Genomic DNA, 25,211 nt, shown 5'->3' with positions numbered 1-25,211 from the left:
CTGTGCCTGAAGTCTCGCACGCTCAACGATTGCACCACGAGAACCGCATCGTTACTAAATTCTCATCAAACAGCCTCAATTGCGGCCTGTAAGATTGTATGTTCTTTCAGACAGGTTTCCAAGTGGATACACACAGCTAACTGTTTTAGTGGTCGAATTCTTGCCTGCAACACAGAAAGCTGGGGTTTGATTACCGCCCAATGCAGGAGCATTTTCATTCTGCCTTCATGACATCGCGTGAAATGGGATAAATTCATATTCAGCTTCAATCTTCACAACATCATGAGACATTTTCGTTTTTCCAGGTGTGTTGCATTCACTTAACCTCGGCTTCGACACGGAAAGTGTGCGAGACGTTTGGAACATTCTTCTTCAGAAGGTAATTGATGCTAACTCACTTGTGATTGTTAAATCTGATATTAATAGATTTCTGTGAACCAATGTTATTGCGGGATATGAGGCTAAGACGGATATATGGAGTTAGGTCAAAGCTCCACTATGATCTCATTGAATGGTGGAACAGGCTCGACGGGCTAAATGCCGCTGCCACTTGCTCCTCCTGATATGCGCCACTTTCACCTGCAAGAAAGTGGGACGTGTGTCTGTGTGAATGCTGATAGCTTCCAGTGTATGTGACCTGTGAGTTGTTAGTGGGCGGCTTGCAACAGTGGTAACGTGTAAGGGTGAGAGGAAGTCTCTGGTTTGAAGAGTTGAATACTGATGGAAAGAGTTTGTTGGTATCTGAGTGATGGGGATGTCGTGCGTGGTGCAATTGGTAGGTGACATCATTTGAGAGTTGACCTCACTCACCTTGACCACTCATGTCAAAGCATTGAACTTCTTCCTGCACTGCATCGAAGTCCATGCTACTGTGCGCCTGGCAATGACTTCGTCCCCCGCTGCCTCCCGCTACCTTTTGGATCTATGTCTGCAGGGCCTCTTGCCCACCCCCACCCCCCAACCTCTGCAAATATAGGATATCCCTCCTTCTGCCCAACTCTTGCAACAAGGTCTCTCAGCATCAGCAGAGAAGCTTGTTGCATGCACTCTCCAGGCTTGGTACCAACTGAGATCGACAGATTGGTGAGGACTGGCGTGCAGATTGGAGGATGTGGGATTGAGTTGTGTACAACCTTTATTCAATGTTTTAACATAACTCATCAGCGTGTGAACAGAAGGATGGAACCTGCATCTGTGTTTTACGTGTGTGATGTCTCATCTCAGTTCAGACTCCGTGCTGACAGTAGACTGTTATTTTCAGCAAATAACAGGTACCAGCGACCTTTGATAGATTTCGAAGAAACATCCTCCCTTTAAGAGATTGAGCTCCCCTGGTGGTGGAAAGCGCATATTGCATTGATCCCACGTGCAAGGCCCGGAATGGAACGCTGAATGCAGGTGAGTCTTCGGGACAGTCAAATCTTGCGTCCTGCCTGCGCCTGGGTCATTGGGCGTGGGGAAAAAGCGCATCGCGCTACCTGCGCCGAAATAAGGCCTTTATCAAATTTTCCCCCAAAATTTCCTGCATACGCCAGTCGACAGGATTCCAATATCGTACCTGGCACATGGGGCAACAGGAAAAAGGATTGCATTGAGATAGCGCCCTTCACCACCTCAGACGTCCCAAAGCGCTTGACAGACAATGAAGCACTTTTTGAAATGTAATCACTGCTGACATGCAGGAAACGAGGCACCCAATTTGCGCCCAGCAAGATCCCAAACACAGCGATGTGATAATGAGCAGATAATGTGTTATAGTGTTGTGGCTGAAGGGATAAACATTGAACAGTTCTCCGGGGAGAATTAATCACCTTTCAAGACGGAGACAAGGTGATTGTTTCAGTTCGAGTTTTGACCTTTGTAATGTTTTTCTTTCCTTATTTTTTATCTTCTTCGGATTCCAACTGATCAGAAAAATGACAACGGAACTCTCACAGAATTTCCGATAAATCTGTCACTCAAAATAAACAATGTTAAAAATAAAGAAATAAACCGGATTGAGACGGTTCACTTCACTGAAAAGTCGAATTCCTATTAAACCGGCGCGCGGAGTCACAACAGCTCATCGCTGATCTGCACCTCAACTCCATTTAGCGAAATTGAAACTGGAAAACTCATGTTTCGAGACGAATTTACTAATTTCCTGAAAATGAAAATCACGAAACCAGCAAAACATTCCCTCCCCTGATTAAACACACAGCAAGGGAATGTGTCGAATATAAAGCAAGAAACCCGCGATTGTATTTTTACACGGATAGAATACCGTGCTCAATATTAACACGAACACTGAGCGCCAGGTCTGGATCTGACCCGTTTTCCCCGTGGTGCGGGACCCCGTCCGCTCTTATATTTACCAAAAAAAGAAAATCAGAAAATAATAATCTCACCCAGCAGAATTGGGGATTGTTCGTATTTTACAGGACAGGATGAGGCCACTCGGCCCGTCGGGCTTGGATAGTAAATTCTGTTCACAGTCTCCGCTCGGTGTTGTTCTCCGTGTACATTTTTAGTTTACCGATTTGTCTTTTATTTTATTTCCCCAGTGTCTATTTTGCAGACTGAGTGCGAAAGAGATTCGCTTTGGAGGCAAAACATTTTGATCAAAGATTTGTTTATTCTGATTGTAGGTTTCTTGGAGACCCAGTGGAAGTTCAGTTGTCGTATCCTGATAATTCGGAAACAGCAGAGCCAACTTGCTGCAAGAGAGAAAACAATAAATGGACAACATCAACAAAGTGAAAGGAAGAGAAAGAGACAAGCAGAGTCTTAACCACTCCTGCCCCGGTTTAAGATCTTTTGCTGAATAGCTACCATAGTGGCTGCGTGGCCTAATGGATAAGGCGTCTGACTTCGGTGTTGATCGTGATGTTATCAGAAGATTGCAGGTTCGAATCCTGCCGCGGTCGTTTTTACACTTGTTCCAATGTGCGCCGCAACTGTTTCGCACCGGACCGTTTCTTGCAGGAACTGACCTGATGGAACGGGAATCCGTAAATCCCTTTGCTTGCAGAAGTTGACTCGACATTTTCAATATTGTCGATCTGGGTGCACGGGCAGGACATCGTGTAAAAGTGACTTTATTTCTGCTGTTTGGATTCAGAAATGGTCCGCGAATGCATTGTGCTCTGTATGTATTGGCCCGAACCCCATCCGTGTCGTTATTGTATTGAACATTTGTTGCGGCCCAACTTAAATTTTGTGCAATCAAATGGGGTTGAATGCCATTATTATCAATCCGACACCGCAGTTTTAAGGCTGTGTCCCTAGATTGTTTATATTTTGTTTAAATATAGACGGATAATTGGAATTGTTCAGCTGCGGTAATGGGATAAAGGTCGAGTCGAGAGGACGGATCGGAGAGAGATCTTTCTGTCCTTCCTTGCTGCCTCTGGGGTTTACAGCGAATGAAAGATTAACGGGAACAGCAAATGATAAGGGAGGTGGAACATCAAGGGTTAACATTAACCATCAGGAAGAAATCTAATTTCAAAACTTTTTAACAATCTTGAACCTGTCCAGTTATTAGATTTACACCAAGTCTGTACATTTTTTCTGTTAAATTTAATTCCTCCACCCGCTCTTCATCAAGAAAAATTAAATCTGGAGGGAGCTCCCTTCCAGATTTGAGCCCAGGATCTGTCTCATTGTTTACAGTCTCCCGTTTTGAACTAGAATCCCACCCATGGCTCGGTTCCCAGTAACTGCTGCCGAGATTGAAGGACTTCGGTCCCTCCTGCATCTCCTGCATTTTACCATCTCCCGATTATTCGATCAGTATTTGGGAACTGTATTTGGAGTCATACCTAGCACAAAGGAAGATGGTAGTGGTTGTTGGAGGCCAATCATCTCAGCACCAGGGCATTGCTGCAGGAGTTCCTCAAGGTAGTGTCCTAGGCCCAACCATCTTCAACTGCTTCATCAATGACCTTCCCTCCATCATAAGGTCAGAAATGGGGATGTTCGCTGATGACTGCACAGTGTTCAGTTCCATTCGCAACCCCTCAGATAATGAAGCAGTCCGAGCCCGCATGCAGCAAGACCTGGACAACATCCAGGCTTGGGCTCATAAGTGGCAAGTAACATTCGCGCCAGATAAGTGCCAGGCAATGACCATCTCCAACAAGAGACAGTCTAACCACCTCCCCCTGTCATTCAATGGCATTACCATCACCGAATCCCCCACCATCAACATCCTGGGGGTCACCATTGACCAGAAACTTAATTGGACCAGCCATATAAATACTGTGGCTACAAGAGCAGTTCAGAGGCTGGGTATTCTGCGGCGAGTAACTCACCTCCTGACTCCCCAAAGCCTTTCCACCATCTACAAGGCACAAGTCAGGAGTGTGATGGAATACTCTCCACTTGCTTGGATGAGTGCAGCTCCAACAACACTCAAGAAGCTCGACACCATCCAAGATAAAGCAGCCCGCTTGATTGGCACCCCATCCACCACACTAAACATTCACTCCCTTCACCACCGGCGCACTGTGGCTGCAGTGTGTACCATCCACAGGATGCACTGCAGCAACTCGCCAAGGCTTCTTCGACAGCACCTCCCAAACTCGCGACCTCTACCACCTAGAAGGACAAGAGCAGCAGGCACATGGGAACAACACCACCTGCACGTTCCCCTCCAAGTCACACACCATCCCGACTTGGAAATATATCGCCGTTCCTTCATTGTCGCTGAGTCAAAATCCTGGAACTCCCTTCCTAACAGCACTGTGGGAGAACCGTCACCACACGGACTGCAGCGGTTCAAGAAGGCGGCTCACCACCACCTTCTCGAGTGCAATTAGGGATGGGCAATAAATGCTGGCCTCGCCAGCGACGCCCACATCCCGTGAACGAATAAAAAAAAAGAACATGGGAGAAAGCCTGGGTTTAAATCTCGAACATTTAAATCCCCAACAATCTGCCTGTTGATCCAATTCCACGGTGCCTTTAGTTAACAATAACCGCGGGAGCGCAATTGGAATCCAGTCCGCAGTTTGTTTCCTTCTCTGTTCCTGTTCTCTCTCGGTTTCTCTCAAAGACGATACACTGTTTGGATCAGGAATCGAGTTCTGATCAGCCCTGTGACAGACAGACAAGAATCCGTCACTGAAACCCCGAGACACAGGGAATGCTGTTCATTCTGTTCCAGGGACAATTCATAAGTCGGTGAAACCTTCCAATTCCCATTCCCATAAAGGACGGAGCCAAGCGGAGGAGGGACGTGTTCCTCAATGATCGGACAGTGGATCCCATCGAAGTGTGAGTTCCGACGGTCGATGGGTGACTGTGGAACGCCGTGAGGGCTTTGAGTTTCAATCCCTTAAACTTGGACCCTTCAGTGCGCTCTTTGGTGTTCGTGTTACTGAGTCAGGAATGTTGGACAAGAGAGCGGGAGAATTCCCTGCGCTTCTTTCATCAGCGCTGGGGAATCTCTAACATCCACCGACAGGGCCTCATTTAACTGGGATCAGTGAACAGAGCGAAGGCTTTTGGTACCCGCAGTGGAACAAGGTCTAAACTTTTGACAGATGAGAATTATTTCACGATCATTATAGTCCTGCAATTGATGGGACCTCGAGCCACAATGATGCATTCACGGCGTGCGCCATTATCGATCGGTGAATGTTGCAGCAAGTGAGATACGGGTCGGGGGAGGGACAGAATCACAGAGATACATAGAGGAGGGAGGGACACGAAACGCAGTGATACACGGAGGGCCGGCGGTCTGATTCCCCCCTTTAAGACACTGGCCCGGTCTCACGGCCCTCCGCCCCACCCATCGTTTACCCTGGCTCTCTCAGACAATCCAGACTCGCCCCCCGCCGCTTACCTCTGACACAGACGCTCCTCCCCCACAGACGGTCGATGCCCTCATCCGCCAACCTCCCACACAGACGATCCAGACTCCACCATCCCCTCTCCCAGAGATCGGCTATCGTCCTCTACCTCTCCCCCACCTTCGGGCCGATGCCATGTTGGGGTCCAGAGTCTGTGTTGAGAACGCGCAGGGCCTCTCCCTCCTCGGAGTATATGACTGTACCACCATCCCTGTTTTGTCTGTGGGACAGGATCCACCCAGTGCTGGTGATGGAAGAGTCTGGGGCATCAGCTGAAAGCTGTGATTCTGTGAGAATGGTTGTGTTCGGCTGGTGGTTTATCAAGCGACGGGACAACTCTGCCACAAGTTTCCAAATGTTAAAGTGGAGAACTTTGGTGAAAGGCACTGCTGGGATGTGAATCCAAGACCCTTTATTTACAAGGCAGGTGCTTCAACCACTGAGCCACGGCGCCCACGTGACTTTAATTATTTCCTAACGTTATGGTATTGATACATTTTCCAAGCGATTTTGTTGCGCCTTCTCCCTCAATGTTACTGCGCAACGACATCTATCTTTTGATCATCGGTCTCTGAATGGTAAACAATGGGTATCAGTCATGATCTTCTCTTCCTTACCCCCTGTCAGTACATCTTATATCTCGCTCTATTCATCCTGTTGTATTCCCACACTCTCTCCAGACTATCTGGTCTTATCCTATTACATTTCTCATCTCTTCCCACAAAATGTTGGTGAGTAATGTCTGTGATACACCAGGCCCTGACCTCCTCCTGTGGGTGACCTCCGACAAATACTGCACAATAGTTTAATGTGTGTGTGTTTTACATTAGGAAATGTGTATTAGCGCGAGTCTACCTGGTGTATCTATTCTCACACAAACGGCAATGTTGCGTCAGAGCATTTAAATTTCAGAAAGACTTACTTGATGAGGCAAGTTGTCCCTCTCCATTTCAACAAAATATGAACAATCCAGGGATACAGACTTAAAACACCGGTGTCGGATTGGTATTAGTAGCTTTCAAGCCCATTTTGATTGCACAAAACTTACGTTGCGCCGCAACAAAAGTTCAAAACAATAACAGCACGGATGGTATTCGGACCCAAACCGACAGAGCACATTTCTGAATCCAAACAGTAGAAATAAAGTCACTTTTACACTATGTCCTGCCCGTTCACCCAGATCGACAATGTTGAAAATGTGGAGTCAATTTCTGAAAGCAAAGCAATTTACGAATTTCCGTTCCATCCGACTGTGAGAAACGGTCGGGTGCAAAACAGTTTGGGCGCACGTCGGACACATTTGCACCCAACGAGTAAAATGACCGCGGCAGGACTCGAACCTGCAATCGTCTGATAACCACGCGATGAATAACGAAATCAGACGCCTTATCCATGAGGCCACGCCGCCAACAATAAACTAGTTCACCAAATGACCTTAAACCCTGGATGGTTAAGACTCTGCTTGGATCATTCTCTTCCATCCACATTGTTGATGTTCTTCATTTATTGTTTTCTCTCTTGCAGAGTGAGGGGAAATACAACAAAAGACAGATCGGTAAACTAAAATATGTAAGCAGAACAACACCAAGCGGAGAATGCGAACAGAATTTACTATCCAAGCAAGACGGGCCGAGTGGCCTCATCCTGTCTTGTAAAATACGAACAATCTCCAATTCTGCTGGGTGAGATATATTATTGACTGATTTTCTTTTTTTGGTAAATATAAACTTGGACGGGGTCCCGCACCACGGGGTAAACGGGTCAGATCCAGACCTGGCGCTCAGTGTAAATGTTAATATCGAGCACGGTATTCTATCCGTGTAAAAATAAATTCGCGGGTTTCTTGCGAGGTATTCGACACATTCCCTTGCTGTGTGTTTCATCAGGGCAGGGAATATTTTGCTGGTTTCGTGATATTCATTTTTCAGGAAATTAGTAAACTCGTCTCGAAACATGAATTTTCCAGTTTCTATTTCGCTAAATGGAGTTGAGGTGCAGATCAGCGATGAGCTGCTGTGACTCCGCGCGCCGGTTTAACCGGAATTCGACGTTTCAGTGAAGTGAAGTGAACCGTCTCAATCCGGTTTATTTCTTTATTTCGAACATTGTTTATTTTGAGTGACAGATTTATCGAAAATTCATTGAGAGTTCAGTTGTCAGTTTTCTGAACAGTTGGAATCTGAAGAAGATAGAAATGAGGAAATAAAAACATTACAAAGGTCCAAACTCGAACTGATACAATCACCTTGTTTTCACCTTGAAGGGTAAATAGTTCTCCCTGTTAACCTGATCAATATTTATCGCTCCAGTAACATCACTATAACACATTATCTGGTCATTGTCACATCGCTGTGTTTGGGATCTTGCTGTGTGTTTAAATTGGCTGCCTCGTTTTCTACATATCAGCAGTGACTACACTTCAAAGAGTGGTTCGTTGTCTGTAAAGCGCATTGGGACGTCCGAGTTGGTGAAGAGCGCAATATAAATGCAATATTTCTTCCTGTGGCCCCATGTGCCAGGTACCTTATCCGAATCCTGTCGACTGGCGCACATTGGGGGACGAATTGGATCAGTGCCGTTTTTGGGCGCAGGTCGCGTGATGCTCTGTTACTCCGCGCCCAATGACCCTTGGGCACGCAGGACGCAAGCTCCGGCTGGCCCGATGACTCACCTGCATTCAGTGTTCCATTCCGGCCTTGCAGGGAGAATCATTACAATTCACACTTTCCACCGCCCGGGGGAGCTCAATCTCTTAAAGGGAGGATGTTTCTTGGAAATCGCTGAAAGGCAGCTGGTACCTGTTATTTGCTTAAAATAAAAGCCGACTGTCCAAACGGAGTCTGAACGGAGATCAGACATTGCACACGTAAAACACAGATGCAGGTTCCATCCCTATGTTTGCACACTGATGCGTTATGTTAAAACATTGTATAAAAGTTATACACGACTAAATCCCACATCCTCCAATCTGCACGCCAGACCTCACCAATCTGCAGATCTGAGTTGTTAAAATGGCCTGGAGGTTGCATGCACCAAGGTTCTCTGCTGATGCTGAGAGACTGTGGTGCAGGAGTTGAACAGAAGGAGGAGCATGATGTATCCGCAGGGGTGGGTCCGGGAAAGAGGTCCTCCAGACATATATCCAAAAGGCAGTGGGAGCAGCGGGGGATGTAGTCAATGCCAGGCGCACATCATCATGAACATGGACGCAGTGCAGGGAGAAGTTCATTGCTTTGACATGAGCGGTCAAGTTGAGTGAGGACAACTCACAAGTGGCATCTCCTACCAACTGCACCATGCAATACACCCCCATTCCCCACATACCAACAAACTCTTTCCATCAGTACTCAACTCTTGTAACCAGACGCTTCCTCTCACTCTTACACATTACCACTGTTGCAAGCCGCCCACCCACAACTCATAGGCCACACACACTGGCAGCTATTTAACAATGACAGGCACATCACCCAGACACACGTCCCGCTTTCTTGCAGGTGAAGGTGGCGCATATCAGGAGGCAGCAAGTGGCAGTGGCATTTACATATGGACCTGTGACCTAACTCCATATACCCGGCTTAGCCCAATATCCCTTAATACCCTTGGTTCACAGAAATCTATCAATCTCAGATTTAACATTCACAAGTGAGCTACCATTAAATACCATCTACAGAAGTGCGTTTCAAACGTCTCCCACCCTTTGCGTATAGAAGCCGAGGTTAAGTGAACGCAACACACCTGGAGAAAAGAAAAAGTCTCAAGATGTTTTGCAGATTGAAGCTAAATATGAATTTATCCCAATTCACTCGATGTCATGAATGCAGAAAATGCTCCTGCATTTGGCGGCAATGAACTCCCGCTTCCCGTGTGGCAGGCAAGAATTCGACCACGAAAACACCAATAGCCGAACGGCGATTGGCTGCATGTGTTCACTTGGAAACCTGTCTGAAAAAAACATGCAACCTTCGAGGGCGAAAATGAGGCTGTTTAATGAGAGTATTAATACCACGCAGCTTTCGCAGCGTAATCGATCAGCACGCGGTATTATATAATAGTATCAGGCTCGAGGAATGCCGAAGTGTTGCGTTCGATCCTCCCCTGGAGCATTTTAACCTTTTGCTTCTGAATATTTCCACCGGAGTTCAAGGCACAGCTGGTCTGTTCCATTAAGCTTCTCCTTCTTCCTGTTCTCATGTGGGCACTTTGGGTCCTCTGGCCGATCGTATTGAAATAGCAGGTGTGAGTTTAGTTGTTATTAGGCGGGAGAGAGGGGCGATTTGCGACAGCATGAAATGGCAAAGGAGGCGGCCCGAGATCTTTAAAACTGAAGAACTGAACAGACAATTCTTCTTTTCGTGAAAAAGGCATTCTTCTGTTTGAAATGTCGTGTAAATAATATGGGGATCGGGCGGAAAACAGAGTTGAGGTCGAAGATCAGCCATGATCTTATTGAATGGCGGAGCAGGCTCGAGGGCCCGTAAGGCCTCCTCCTGCTCCTATTTCGTTGGGGTTTTTTGTAACAGCTGACCTGCTCCTCGTGGCTTCGCTGTTTGTTTTCCAATATCCCGCCCCACCTATCCGCTTGATCCAGTTTGTTGCTCCCACTTTCACATTCAACTCGTTTCCAGTCCCTGGTCATGTGATAAAAATAGCGGAGTGCAGAGGTTCATCGCCCGCAGGAAGACCAGCGGTGGAAGGAATGAAAGCAGCGATTTTGTTTCGCCACCAATGAAGAAACGCTCACTTTTCCTTTATTTTTCGTTGATCTCTCTTGGAGCAAACTTTGGGGAAAGTGAAGCGAACTTCAGTGACTGTAAAATCACCAGGGGTTCTGGCTGCACAAGATGAAATTGGAAACATCGGCATCTGAGAGGCTGAAAAGGTTCACATTGTTCCAGAGTGTCGGGAAGAGGCAGCACGGATTGATTTGGAGCGCTGAATGTCTCTGCATTGCACCGCCCATGTTGATGATGCTGGAAGTGTCTGCATGGAGTGGGAGGGGGTTAAAAAGTATCTAATTTATTCGAGCAAAGTAATCCGAATTTTCCGACACATCACTTCAAACAGACCTGGGAGAGAGCGCAGGACTCGGAGACTGCTCAAGGCCCAGACTCGAAGGCCGACCCGCACTCGGAGCGGCACAGAGGCAATCGGTGAAAAAAAACAAGGAGTGACGTCAGGACAGCAGGTCGGTGAATGGCTGGTGAGTCTTCGTTTTTTTCTCTGATTTTGGGAATTGGGCAAAAGTTGAATGAAAAGCTTGAAGTGTAAAACTCCTGGAAGCTCATTAAAATTAAAGCTTAAACTACTTAACTAGAGTAATATAACCAAAAAAAGCCGGATTTAAGGCTTAATTTGTTTTTGCTTTGTTTAAGTTAATCTAATAAATTAAGGCATGGCAGGGCAGCTCAAACCTGTCGAATGCACGACCTGTGCCATGTGGGAACTCCAGGACGCTTCCCGTGTCCTGGACAAGCACATGTGCAGGAAGTGTCGTCAGCTGGTGGAGCTCGAGCTCCGGGTTTCGGACCTTGAGCAGCAGCTGACGTCACTGCAGTGCATCCGCGAGGCTGAGAATTTCGTGCACAGCACGTTTCAGGAAGTGGTCACCTCGCAGATTAAGAGAGTGCAGGCAGAGAGGGACTGGGTGACCGCCAGACAGAAAAGGACGACCAGGCAGCTCGTGCAGGAGTCCCCTGAGGGCATCTCAATCTTCAACCAGTGTTCAGATCTGGGTACTGGTGGGGGAAAGGGTTCCTCTGGGGATTGCAGACAGAGCCAAGTCCAAAGCATCATGGGTGACTCAGCAGTAAAGGGCGGGGGGGGAGGAGAAAGGTCAAGAAAGCAATCGTGATCGGGGATTCGATAGTTAGGGGAGCAGTCATGCGTTTCTGCGGCCGCAAACGTGATTCCAGGATGGTATGTTGCGTCCCTGGTGCCAGGGTCATGGATGTCACTGAACGGATGCAGGACATTCTTAAGGGCGAGTGTGAACAGCCAGAGATCGTGGTCCATATCGGTAACAACGACACAGGTAAAAAAAAAGGGATGAGGTCCTGCAGCTGAATATGAGGAGTTAGGAAATAAATTAAAAAGCAGGACCTCAAGGGTAGTAATCTCAGGATTACCCCCAGTGCCACGTGTTAGTGAGTACAGGAATGGGAGAATAGATCAGGTGAATGCGTGGCTGGAGGGTTGGTTCAGGAGAGAGGGATTTAGATTCCTGAGGAATTGGGACTGATTCTGGGGAAGGTGGGAACTGTACAAGCCGGACGGGTTCCCCCTCAACAGACCCAGGACGAATCGTCTTGAGGGGGAGTTGCTACTGCTGTTGGCGAGGGTTTAAACTAGAGTGGCTGGGGGATGGGAACCTGAGCGGGGAGGCAGAAGAGAGTAAAGTTGAGAGAAGCAAGAGAGGGGAGGACCCAGGGGAAATTTACATTAAAAAAAGTACAAATAGTTGTTCAAGAACAAGTGAAAGGGAAAAGCGTGGAGCAGAAGAAATAAAGTGTATTTTAGACACTACAGATAAAGTGAAAACTAGAAGGTGTAAAGCGATTAACCAAGCATCAAAGCTGAAGGTCAGGCGAGGGTGTGGGCCAACTAAGAGTGTTATATACGAACGCACGGAGTATAAGGAACAAATTAAATGAACTACAGGCACAAATTCAAATTGGAGGGTATGACATGATAGCTATTACTGAGATATGGCTGCAGGATGGTCAGGATTGGGAACTAAATTTTACAGCTTGTAAGGTCTACAGGCGAGGTAGGGAAAATGGAGGAGGTGGAGGAGTAAGCCATAGTGATTAAAGATGAAATCACTTTAATGATAAAGGAGGATATAACGAGGGGTATACAGCCAAAAGAGACCTTATGGGTTTAATTGAGAAATAGGCAAGGATCTAAGACTACAGTGGGAGTTGTGTATCGGACCCCTGGCAGCAGCTCTGAAGTGCTAGATTGTATAAATGCAGAGATTAGACAAGCGTTTAACAAAGGCATAGTGGTCTTAATGGTGGATTTTAACCCTCACATAGATTGGTAAAAGCAGACCAGCAACTGTCAGAAAGGTAGTGAATTTATTGAGTGTGTCCGGGATAGTTTTCTACAGCAGTATGTCCGAGAGGCAACAAGGGGGCAAGCCATACTAGATTTTGTAATGAGAAATGAACCAGATTGAGTTAACAGCTTGACTGTGCGTGAACATCTATCCAAAAGCGATCATAACAGGATCGAGTTCAAGGTAATATTTGAAAGGGAAAAAAGTGAGTCACCTGATAAGATTCTACATTTGGGTAAGGCCGACTTCAATGTGATGAGACAGAGACTGTCCACAGTAAACTGGGCAAATCTGTTAATGGGTAAAACGACTGATGATCAGTGGGAAATGTTTAAAGAAACATTTAACGTGATACACAATCAGTTTATTCTCCTGAGGGGCAACAACTCTACTTGCCAAAACAAACCAGCCATGGACAACTGAAGAGGTAAGGGACAGTATGAGACATAAGGAAAGGGCATACAAAAAAGCATAAAATGGCACAGTTCCTGGCGAATGGGAAAGATGCAAAGATCTACAAAAGTTCACAAAACAGATAGTAAGAGCGACAAAAAGAGAGTATGAAAAGAAACTTGCAAGGGATATCAAAACCAATACGAAGAACTTTTACAGTTATATTCGGAAAAAGACGGTGGTCAGGAGCAGTGTTGGCCCCTTAAAAACTGAAAGTGGGGATAAGATCATTGACAATGGGAAAATGCGGACGTGTTGAATAATTACTTTGCGTCAGTATTTACAGTGGAAATAGAGGATAGCATCCTGGAAATCCCAAGAAAACTAATATTGAATCGGGGACAGGGACTCAATAAAATTAATATAAGTAAAATAACAGTAATGAAGAAAATAACAACACTGAAGAGTGACAAATCCCCAGGACCAGGTGGTTTCCATCCCAGGGTATTAATGGAAGGAGGTGAGCACATCGCAGATGCCCTAACTATAATCTTTCAAAGTTCTCTAGATTCAGGAACTGTCCATCTACCTTTGGAAAATTGCACATGTCACTGCGCTTTTTAAGAAAGGAGAGAACGGGAAACCAGGGAATAGTCGACCAGTTGGCCTAACATCTGTTGTGAGGAAAATGCTGGAGTCTAGACTTATGTATGGGGTGACTGAACACCTCGAGAATTTTCAGTTAATCAAAGAGGGCCAGCATGGATTTGTGAAATGTCGGTCGTGCCTGAAAAAGCTGATTGCATTTTTTGAAGAGGTGACGAAAGCAGTGGACAGGGGATTGTCAATGGATGTTATTTATATGGACTTCCAGAAGGCATTTGATAAAGTCCCACATAAGAGACTGTTAGCTTAGATAGAAGCCCATGGATTCGAGGGAAAAACACGGACTTGCTTAGGAAGTTGGGTGAGCGAAAGGCGACAGAGAGCAGGGATAATGGGTAGGTACTCACATTGGCAGGATGTGACTTGTGGAGTCCCGCAGGGATCTGTCTTGGGGCTTCAATTATTCACAATATTTATTAACGACTTAAATAAAGGCATGGAAAGTCTCATATCTGCGTTTGCCGATGACACAAAGAGTGGTGGCATTGTAAACAGTATAGATGAAAACATAAAATTACAAATGGATATTGATAGATTAAATGAATGGACAAAACTGTGGCAAATGGAATTCAATATCGGCAAATGTGAGGTCATCCACTTTGGATCAAACAAGGATAGAACAGATTACTTTCTAAATGGTAAAAAGTTAAAAACAGTGGATGTCCAAAGGGACTTAGGGGTTCAGGTCCATCGATCATTGAAGTGTCATTAACAGGTGCAGAAAATAATCAAGAAGGCGAATGGAATGCTGGCCTTTATATCTCGAGGACTAGAATACATGGGGACAGAAGTTATGCTGCAGCAATACAAAACCCGGGTTCGACCGCACCTGGGGTACTGTGAGCAGTTCTGGGCAACTCACATTCGGAAGGACATATTGGCCATGGAGGGAGTGCAGTGTAGGTTTACTGGAATGGCACCCGGAATTCAAGGATTAAGTTACGAGGAGTGATTACACAAATTGGGGTTGTATTATTTCGAGTTTAGATCGTTAAGGCATGATCTGATCGAAGTTCATAAGATATTAAGTGGAACAAATAGGGTGGATAGAGATAAACTATTTCCGCTGGTTGGGGATTCTCGGATTCGGGGGCACATTCTAAAAAATAGAGCCAGACCTTTGAGGAATGAGATTAGAAATCATTTCTGCACACAAAGGGTGGTAGAAGTTTGGAACTCTCTTCTGCAATAGTCAATTGATGCTCGCTCAATTGCTAAATTTAAATCTGAGAGAGAGAGCTTTTTGGCAAACAAAGGTATTAAGGCATATGTGCCAAAGGCAGGTGTATGGAGTTCGATCACATGTCAGCCATGATCTTATCAAATGGCGGAGCAGGCACAAGAGGCTGAATGGCCCACTCCTGTTCCGAGATTCCTGTGTTCCTAATTTATTCGAGCAAAGAAATCAGATCAGCCCAACTAAACTCACTGTTAACCATCCAATTAACAAGCTGCAGATAACTGCACCAATCCAAACATTTCCAGGTAACTATGGAAGAGACTCACTTTGAAGCAGTTTCGACACAAAGCAATCTCTGCACAGACAAGGGACGGGTTGTGCAAACGGGCAATCAGTGGTCTTTCCAACTGATATTCTGCTGTCCAAATGTTTCTGGTAAAAATAGTGATCAGAGAAGAACAAAGCCCTTTTCCGAGAATGCTCAACAATGGTCAACATATTGACAAAACATCGCAGGGATCGACTCTCCCACAGTTATTATTCCGCTGGAAAGGCAGAACTTGCCAGCTGTTCAAAAATTGATAGCCTGAGCAGGAACTTGCACCCTGGACCCTCAGATCACTACTTTGCTAAAAAGTCTGATGTTCTACAGACTGAGCTTTCCAGGCCACCCGATGTTTATTCTTCCACCATGCAGATTCATGGTTGGTCTCTGAATTTTCCCTTGAGGACGTCGATATGGGGTCCATTTTGCAAAATTCTCAGTAACGTTTTGAGGAGAATCCTTGTTTGTGTTGAACCTGATGTGAGAAACATGGAGAGGAAACTCGTGAGTTTACAATTCTCCATGTTTCTGCCAAATGTCCTGTCATTCGTTCGCACTAATTAAAAAAACACTTTGCCCAATGCCTCAAAAGCTGAACTTGTCCCACACGGGAGCAGGAAAAGTTCTCCCGACCTGTCAAAGGATCAACAACTGAAAGCGGAATAATTCCACCCGTTACTCAGTGACACCGGGCAATACATTAACCTTCCGAATTTTCCTACACGACATTTCAAACAGAAGAATGTCTGTTTCACGAAAAGAAGAATTGTGTGTTCGGATCATTAAATTTATAGATCTCGTGCCGTCTCCTTTGCCTTTTCATTTTGACGCCAATCGCCCCTCTCCCGCCTATTAACAATTGAACTCACATCTGCAATTGTAATACGGCCGGCCAGAGAACCCTCAGTGCCCACAGGAGAACACGAAGAAGGAGATGCTTCATGGAACACACCAGCTGAATCTTGAACTCGGGTGGAAATGTTCAGAAGCAAAAAGTAAAACTGCTCCAGGTGAAGCTCGAATTCACAACCTCGGCATTGCTCGAGCCGGATACTGTTATATAAGTACCGCGCGCTGACCGATTGCGCTACTGGAGCCCCACGTCGGTAAGTCGCGCAGCAAACAGCCTCATTTGCGGCCGTTGAGACTGTCTGTTCTTCCAGTCTGTTTCCAATTGAACACATGCAGCAAACTGCCGTTCGGCCATTGGTGTTTCATTGGTCGAATTCTCGCCTGCCTCACAGGAAGCTGGGGTTCGATTACCGCCCAATGCAGGAACATTTTCATTCGGTATTCATGAAATCGAGTGAATTGGGATAAATTCATATTCAGCTTCAATCTGCACAACATCTTGAGACTTCTTTTTTCTCCACGTGTGTTGCGTTGACGAAACCTCGTTATTCTGTCCTCGAGCGCTGAAACAGGCTCCAGAGTTAACGGTCTTGCCTTCAGCTGCCTGGGCCCAATTCTCTGGAATACCCGATTTAAACCGTCTCTCTCCTCCTTTATGACGCTCATTACAACCGACCTTTTTCACTAAGTTTTAGTTCACCTGTTCGAATATCTCCTTTTGTGGATCTGTGTCAAATGTTATCTGATTCCGCTCCTGTGAAGCGTCTTGGGACAATTTATTGTGTTAAAGGCCCGATATAAATGTGAGTTGTTATTAATTGTAAGGTCTCCCACCATTTAAAGAAGTAAGGATATGACAGTAAGCTTGGTAACTCCGAAGCGTCTATTGCTGCACCCGATTCACCGTTTCCATCAGCAGCCCAGATGCAAGCTCTCGAGAGGATGTTTATGGTGAGACTGAGGGTAAATCACAGGGTGAAGCACCGAGCACCAGTGAGCAGGAGGAGCTGGAAATAATTATGATAATTACTATGACACACAAACTTTGAACAGCCTATAGGTTAAAGAATGACCCAATATAAAACCAATCGCCAGTTCCAGAGTCGATGTACTCGGGTCGTGATTTGCACACTGTTCTGACTCACTTGGTACCAGACGCGCTGCCGTCAACAGTAAAGAGTTGGAGCCGGATCTAGAAGAGTGAAATCAGGACCGACCTCTGCGGAGTACCCAGAGTTCGGGAGGCCGAGTAAGAGCAGCAGCCAGAGCGGTTTCTAAACCAGCCGCTGATGCCTGAGTGAAGCGAGTCCCATTCCGAGCCGTTTCTGCCAGCCGCCTGCCGGGCCTCGTCGCACGGAAGGGGACCGATACACGACTAACTCCCACACACAGGTTTCAGTCAGGAAGGCTGTCTCCAGTATTGGCTCAGTTCGTCGAGCGATCTAAAACGCGGTGTTTAGTTCACGATTTCTTCTGTAGATGTGGGTTTAAATTGCACTTAGAACATTGTCATTTTTATTCACTGACGGAGTTATTTCTGTGCATTCGGCTGGAGGTCCTATTTCCTGCCCAGTGAGATTTGCCCCTTCAAGAAAATCAACCCGTCCTCCATCCACGGCAGGTTTTGACGTCCATCGGTTTATGATAAAACCGAGCTTCAAACTAAAACATACAATACATACACACACAGCGAGTCATCCAATTTTAACGGAGAGAAGAGACAAGTTTAATTTAGGCCCTGTTGATTTAAACATTAAATAAACAAACGGTTTGGAAGCAGCAAAGGAAGTGACAGAACTTTGAAAAGTGACCTTGCTAACTTACCCTCCTACCAACAAAATCTGCTCAATAACTACTCTTCGCCCATTTTTTCACGAACCTCTCCTTCCTTTCGTCAGTCTGAGGCTGTGATGGACTCGGGGAACAAAAAGGTCCCTTCCGCCATTTGGTCCTTTGCTCCCCGCACAAGCACAGTCTTTCCAACAAACCCGGATGTACCAATGCGCCCCTCCCTCCAGCAGGCTGTGATCAACAAAGAAAAATTGTTGAAAGTTTGTGTGAAAGTCCATTTTCTAATATATGTGAGAATGTGCACTGTTAATGTATCCACGGAAATCTTCAGCTCATTTCTCAACATCTCCCGCTATCTCGCAAAGAATCACAAGCTGACGGATTTATTCAGACTCAGCCCGTGGATGGAGATTTAAATGGGAGAGTCTCAAATGACAGACGAGCATTTGGTTCAAATGCCAGACGAGCCCCCTCTGTGTCACAATTTTGGATAAAAATCGCCAATTGGTTTCTCACATCGTGTCAGCGTTCCCGATGGCAGAATTGACTTATATTCAGAGCATGTTTGAGAACCAAAGGACAGAATGCAAAGTGTTCATCGACGCAACATCCGGGCAGCACAGACAACGTCTCAAAATGGTGTGTGGATTGAATCTGAGTTTGAATTGATCCCAATTCAGGCAATCTCATGGGTGCTTAATGCAAAAAGTTTCCACAATGGCTGGGAAACGAAACCTACTGAATTGCAAAGAAAGCGAGATTTCTCCCACTTAACCCTCAATGTTCAAACGGCAGCAGGTTACATATATCGCTTTGGAAACCTGTCTGAAAGAATTTGCAGTCTGCCAGATCGCCTGTGATAACCGTATGCATTCTGATGCACAACCGTGTAGAAATGGCTGAATGGTTAAGGCTTTAGACTTATAATTTAATCGACTTTTCCAAGGCATGTTCAGTGTTTGGGTTCAAGCGAAATAATCGTCTTTCCAACTCTCGGAAAGATTCTCCGCAACGCGGGCACTTTCAGTTGGGAATCCAACGATCTCTTGCAAGATTTCAAAATACATGAAGGAATTGTTCCCAGCTCCATCTTAAATTTTGCTGATTTGTTGACAATTACACTCTTTTTTCCTGTACTTTAATCTCTCTATCTCTCCCTGTCTCAGTCTCTTGACTCTTTGTATTTTCCCCTGATGGACCTCTCAGGCTTCCTTGAACGACCAAGGCTGATCGAACCTGCAAAACCAACAGAGAAGGGTAAAGAAAGACTTAGACGGTAGGAAAAGCTAAAGTGCATCCCAGCTGAATTCGGAGCGGATGTCTCCACATTTATCTCTCTTCCCCCTCACAGTGAAAAAGTAGCAATTTTATTATATTTTTGGTTCAGTGTATAACCTGCGGATGCCGAGACAGATGACAATGTCGCTTTAGAGCAGTAAATTCTGCAAAGTTTTACTTGATAATACAAGTCGTTCATTCAAAACGAATGTGGTAAAGAGAGCCTAATATTGGTGACTTGAAATAGTTGGTGCTCAACTTGACATTGCTGAACATCGGAATAGAAAACGAGATTGGATGAACAGAAGAGATTGAAAGGCTGGCTGTTCGGCTGTGGGTGGCTGCGAATTGTACACTAGTTGCACGGCCTTGTTCCTGGCGGCTGTTTGGTCTTGGGGTATAATTATCGCTTACGGAGGTTTCACTGATTGTTTGTGCGAGAGGTCTCCGGGTTTAAATCCCAATCCAGTACGGCTGTGTCGCAACTTACGGTGAAAATTCACTCATTTGCTTCTCACATTTTTTCAGCGATACAGAAGGCAGGATTAACTGAATTCCAAAGCAAGTTTCAGCTCCAGAGGACAAAATACTGAGGTTTCCTCAACACAACACACGTGGAGAAAAGAATATGTCCCAAGATGGTGTGCAGATTGAAGCTGATTGTGAATTTATCCCAATTCATGCGATGTCATGAATGCAGAATGAAAATGCTCCTGCATTGGGCGGGAATCAAACCTCTGCTTCCTGTGTGACAGGCAAGAATTTGACCACGAAAACACCAATGGCCGAACGGCAGTTGGCTGCATGTTTCCACTTGGAAACCTGTCAGAAAGAATATACAATCTCACAGGACGAAAATGAGGGTGTTTGATGTGAAAAACAATCGCATGCAGCTCTCGTGGCGCAATTGGTAAGCTGCGCGGGACTTATTTAACAGTATCAGGCCCGAGGTTGTGAGTTCAACTCTCACGTGGCGCAGTTTTACCTTTTGCTTCTGAACACTTCCACCCGAGTTCAAGACACGGCTGGTCTGTTCCATGAAGCATCTCCTTCTTCGTGTTCTCATGTGGGCACTTCTGTTCCTCTGGCCCGCCGTATTGCAATAGCAGGTGTGAATTTATTTGTTAATAGGCGGGAGAGGGAGCGATTGGCGACAGCATGAAATGGCAAAGGAGGCGCCACCAGATCCTTAAATCTAAATAACCGAACACACAATTCTTCTTTTCGTGAAACAGACATTCTTCTGTTTGAAGTGCCGTTTCGGAAAATTCGGAAGGTTAATGTGTTGCCCGGTGTCACTGAGTAACGGGTGGAATTATTCCGTTTTCAGTTGTTGATCCGCTGACAGGTCGAGAGACCTTTTCCAGCTCCCGTGTGGGACAAGTTTAGATTTTGAGCAACTGGGTAAAGTGTTTTTTATAATTGGTGCAAACGAATGACAAGACATTTGGCACAAACAGGAAGAATTGTAAACTCACGAGTTACCTCTCCATGTTTCTCACATCAGATTTAAAACAAACAAAGATTTTCCTTCAGACATGACTGAGAATTTTGTCAAACGGACCCTCACTCGAGTTCGACGTCCACAAGCGATAATTTAGAGACCGACCATGAATCTTTATGATGGAGTGTTACAAAACCGTGAACATGGATAACTCAGTCCGTAAAGCATCAGCTCAGCAAAGTCGTGATCTGAGGGTCCAGAGTTCATAATCCTTGTTTCAGGCTGTTAAATTAAAAACAGCTGGCAAGTTCTTGTCGTCCAGCGGAGGAACAACTGCGGGAGAGACGATGTGTGTCAATATGTTGACTTTAGGTGAGCATTCTCAGAAAAGGACTTTGTTCTTCTCTGATCAACATTTTTACCAGAAACATTCGGACTGTCGATGATCATTTCGGAAGACCACTGATTGCCCGTTCACACCACCCGTCCCTTGTTTGTACAGAGATTGCTTAGTGTTTAAACTGCTTCAAAGTGAGTCTCTTCCATCGTTATCTGGAAATATTTGGATTGGTGCATTTATCTGTAGCTTGTTAATTGGATGGTTAACACGGAGTTTAGTTGGGCTGATCTGATTTCTTTGCTCGAGTAAATTGGATACTTTTTAACCCCCACCCAGTCCTTGCAGACACTTCCAGCATTATCTACGTGGGCGGTGGAATGCAGAGACATTTAGCGCTACAAATCAATCCGTGCCGCCTCTTACCGAAACTCGGGAACAATGTTCACCATTTCAGCCTCTCAGATGCCGATGTCGCCAATTTCATCTTGTGCAGCAAGAACCCCTGGTGATTTTACAGTCACTCAAGTTCGCTTCACTTTCCCCAAAGTTTACTCTGAGAGAAAAATGAAGGAAAAGTGAGTGTTTCGTCATTGTTGTCGAAGCAAAATCGCTGCTTTCATTCCTTCCACCGTTGATCTTCCTGCGGGTTATGAACCTTCTGCACTCCACTATTTTTATCACATGATCAGGAAGTGAAACAAGTTGAATTTGAAAGTGGGAGCAACAAACTGGATTAAGCGGATAGGCGGGGAGGGATATTGCAAAACAAACAGCCAAGCAACCAGGAGGGTGTCAGCTGTTACATGAGAACATAATAAATAGGAGCCGGAGTAGGCCTGACGGCCCCTCGAGCCTGTTTCGCCATTCATGGCTGATCTTCGACCTCGACTCCATTTTCCCGCCCGATCCCCATTTTCCTACACGGCACTTCAAACAGAAGAATGCCTGTTTCACGAAAAGAAGAATTGTGTGTTCGGTTTTTTAGATTTTCAGGTCTCGTGGCGCCTCCTTTGCCATTTCATGCTGTCGCCAATCGCTCCTTCTCCCGCCTGTGAACAACGAAACTCACACCTGCTATTGCAATACGGCCGACCAGAGGAACCAAAGTGCCCACATGAGAACACGAAGAAGGAGATGTTTTTGGAACAGACCAGCTGGACCTTGAACTCCGGTGGAAATATTCAGATACAAAAGGTTCACCTGCTCCAGGTGAGGCTCGAACTCACAACCTCGGCATTGCTCGAGCTTGATACTGTTATATAAGTACCGCGCGCTAACCGATTGCGCCACTAGAGCTGGATGGTTGCTTGCTTTTCATCAAACAACCTCAATTTCGGCCTGTAAGATTGTATGTTCTTTCAGACAGGTTTCCAAGTGGACACATGCAGCCAACTGCCGCTCGGGCATTGATGTTTTCGTGGTCGAATTCTTGCCTGCCACACAGAAATCTGGGGTTTGATGACCGCCCAAGAGCATTTTCATTCTGCATTAATGACAATGTGTGAAATGGGATAAATTCATATTCAGCTTCAATCTTCACAACATCATGAGACATTTTCGTTTTTCCAGGTGTGTTGCATACAAGTAAGCTCGGCTTCTGCAAGGAAAGAATGAGACGTTTGGAACATTCTTCTTCAGACGGTAATTGATGCTAACTCACTTGTGATTGTTAAATCTGGTATTAATAGATTTCTGTGAACCAATGTTATTGCGGGATATGAGGCGAAGACGGATATATGGAGCTCGGTCACAGCTCCACCATGATCTCATTGAATGGTGGAACAGGCTCGACGGGCGAAATGCCGCTGCCACTTGCTGCCTCCTGATATGCGCCACTTTCACCTGCAAGAAAGCGGGACGTGTGTCTGTGTGATGGCTGATAGCTGCCAGTGTGTGTGACCTGTGAGTTGTTGGTGGGCGGCTTGCAACAGTGGTAACGTGTGAGGGTGAGAGGAAGTCTCTGGTGACAAGAGTTGAATACTGATGGAAAGAGTTTGTTGGTATCTGAGTGATGGGGATGTCGTGCGTGGTGCAATTGGTAGGTGACTTCATTTGAGAGTTGACCTCACTCACCTTGACCACTAATGTCAAAGCATTGAACTTCCTCCTGCACTGCATCGAAGTCCATGCTACTGTGCGCCTGGCAATGACTTCGTCCCCCGCTGCCTCCCGCTGCCTTTTGGATATATGTCTGGAGGGCCTCTTGCCCACCCCCAACCCCCAACCTCTGCAAATATGGGATGTCCCTCCTTCTGCCCACCTCTTGCAACAAGGTCTCTCAGCATCAGCAGAGGAGCTTGGTGCATGCACTCTCCAGGCTTGGTACCAACTGAGATCGACAGATTGGTGAGGACTGGCGTGCAGATTGGAGGATGTGGGATTTAGTTGTGCACAACCTTTATTCAATGTGTTAACATAACTCATCAGCGTGTGAACAGAAGGATGGAACCTGCAGCTGTGTTTTACATGTGTGATGTCTCATCTCAGTTCAGACTCCGTGCAGACAGTAGACTGTTATTTTCAGCTAATAACAGGTACCAGCGACCGTTGACAGATTTCGAAGAAACATCCTCCCTTTAAGAGATTGAGCTCCCCTGGTGGTGGAAAGCGCATATTGCATTGATCCCACGTGCAAGGCCCGGAATGGAACGCTGAATGCAGGTGCGTCTTCGGGACAGTCGAATCTTGCGTCCTGCCTGCGCCTGGGTCATTGGGCGCGGGGAAACAGCGCATCACGCTACCTGCGCCGAAATAAGGCCTTTATCCAATTTCCCCCCAAAATTTCCTGCATACGCCTGTGGACAGGATTCCAATATGGTACCTGGCACATGGGGCAACAGGAAAAAGGATTGCATTTTGATAGCGCCCTTCACCACCTCAGACGTCCCAAAGCGCTTTACAGACATGCAGGAAACGAGGCACCCAATTTGCGCCCAGCAAGATCCCAAACACAGCGATTTGATAATGAGCAGATAATGTGTTGTAGTGATGTAGCTGAAGGGATAAACATTGAACAGTTCTCCGGGGAGAATTAATCACCTTTAAAGACGGAGACAAGGTGATTGTATCAGTTCGAGTTTTGACCTTTGTAATGTTTTTCTTTCCTTATTTTTATCTTCTTCAGATTCCAACTGATCAGAAAACTGACAACTGAACTCTCACAGAATTTTCGATAAATCTGTCACTCAAAATAAACAATGTTATAAATAAAGAAATAAACCGGATTGAGACGGTTCACTTCACTGAAACGTCGAATTCCTATTAAACCGGCGCGCGGAGTCACAACAGCTCATCGCTGATCTGCACCTCAACTCCATTTAGCGAAATAGAAACTGGAAAACTCATTTTTCGAGACGAATTTGCTAATTTCCTGAAAATGAAGATCACGAAACCAGCAAAATATTCCCTCCTCTGATTAAACACACAGCAAGGGAATTTGTCGAATATAAAGCAAGAAACCCGCGATTGTATTTTTACACGGATAGAATACCGTGCTCAATATTAACACTAACACTGAGCGCCAGGTCTGGATCTGACCCGTTTACCCCGTGGTGCGGGACCCCGTCCGCTCTTATATTTACCAATAAAAAGAAAATCAGAAAATAATAATCTCACCCAGCAGAATTGGAGATTGTTCGTATTTTACAGGACGGGATGAGGCCACTCGGCCCGTCGGGGTTGGATAGTAAATTCTGTTCACATTCTCCGCTCGGTGTTGTTCTCCGTGTACATTTTCAGTTTTCCGATTTGTCATTTATTTTATTTCCCCTCTCTCTATTTTGCAGACTGAGTGCGAAAGAGATTCGCTTTGGAGGCAAAACATTTTGATCAATGATTTGTTTATTCTGATTGTAGGTTTCTTGGAGACCCAGTGGAAGTTCAGTTGTCATTTCCTGATGATTCCGAAACATCAGAGCCAACTTGCTGCAAGAGAGAAAACAATAAATGGACAACATCAACAAAGTGAAAGGAAGAGAAAAAAGCAAGCAGTGTCTTAAACACTCCTGCCCCGATTTAAGATCGTTTGCTGAGCCACTGCTACAGC

The 25,211-nt window shown here is 45.8% G+C and overlaps 3 non-coding genes across 3 annotated transcripts; 1 reads left to right on the top strand and 2 right to left on the bottom strand.

Moving 5' to 3' along the window:
• The first annotated feature begins 2,817 nt into the window (after positions 1-2,817).
• Positions 2,818-2,906, top strand: trnar-ucg (transfer RNA arginine (anticodon UCG)). Its single transcript is given in 2 exon segments — positions 2,818-2,854; positions 2,871-2,906. It is a non-coding gene; the product is annotated as a tRNA-Arg (tRNA).
• Positions 2,907-16,463: 13,557 nt separating this feature from the next.
• Positions 16,464-16,558, bottom strand: trnai-uau (transfer RNA isoleucine (anticodon UAU)). Its single transcript has 2 exons — positions 16,521-16,558; positions 16,464-16,499 (listed from the first exon to the last, which is right to left on the bottom strand). It is a non-coding gene; the product is annotated as a tRNA-Ile (tRNA).
• Positions 16,559-22,367: 5,809 nt separating this feature from the next.
• trnai-uau (transfer RNA isoleucine (anticodon UAU)) lies at positions 22,368-22,462 on the bottom strand. The gene is made up of 2 exons: positions 22,425-22,462; positions 22,368-22,403 (listed from the first exon to the last, which is right to left on the bottom strand). It is a non-coding gene; the product is annotated as a tRNA-Ile (tRNA).
• Between the last annotated feature and the right edge of the window lie 2,749 nt (positions 22,463-25,211).

Source organism: Heptranchias perlo, chromosome X (assembly GCF_035084215.1).
Source record: "Heptranchias perlo isolate sHepPer1 chromosome X, sHepPer1.hap1, whole genome shotgun sequence".
NCBI classification, from domain to species: Eukaryota; Metazoa; Chordata; class Chondrichthyes; order Hexanchiformes; family Hexanchidae; genus Heptranchias; species Heptranchias perlo.
Note: the sequence above shows the minus strand (reverse complement) of the source record. Positions and strands in the feature narration are given on the sequence as shown.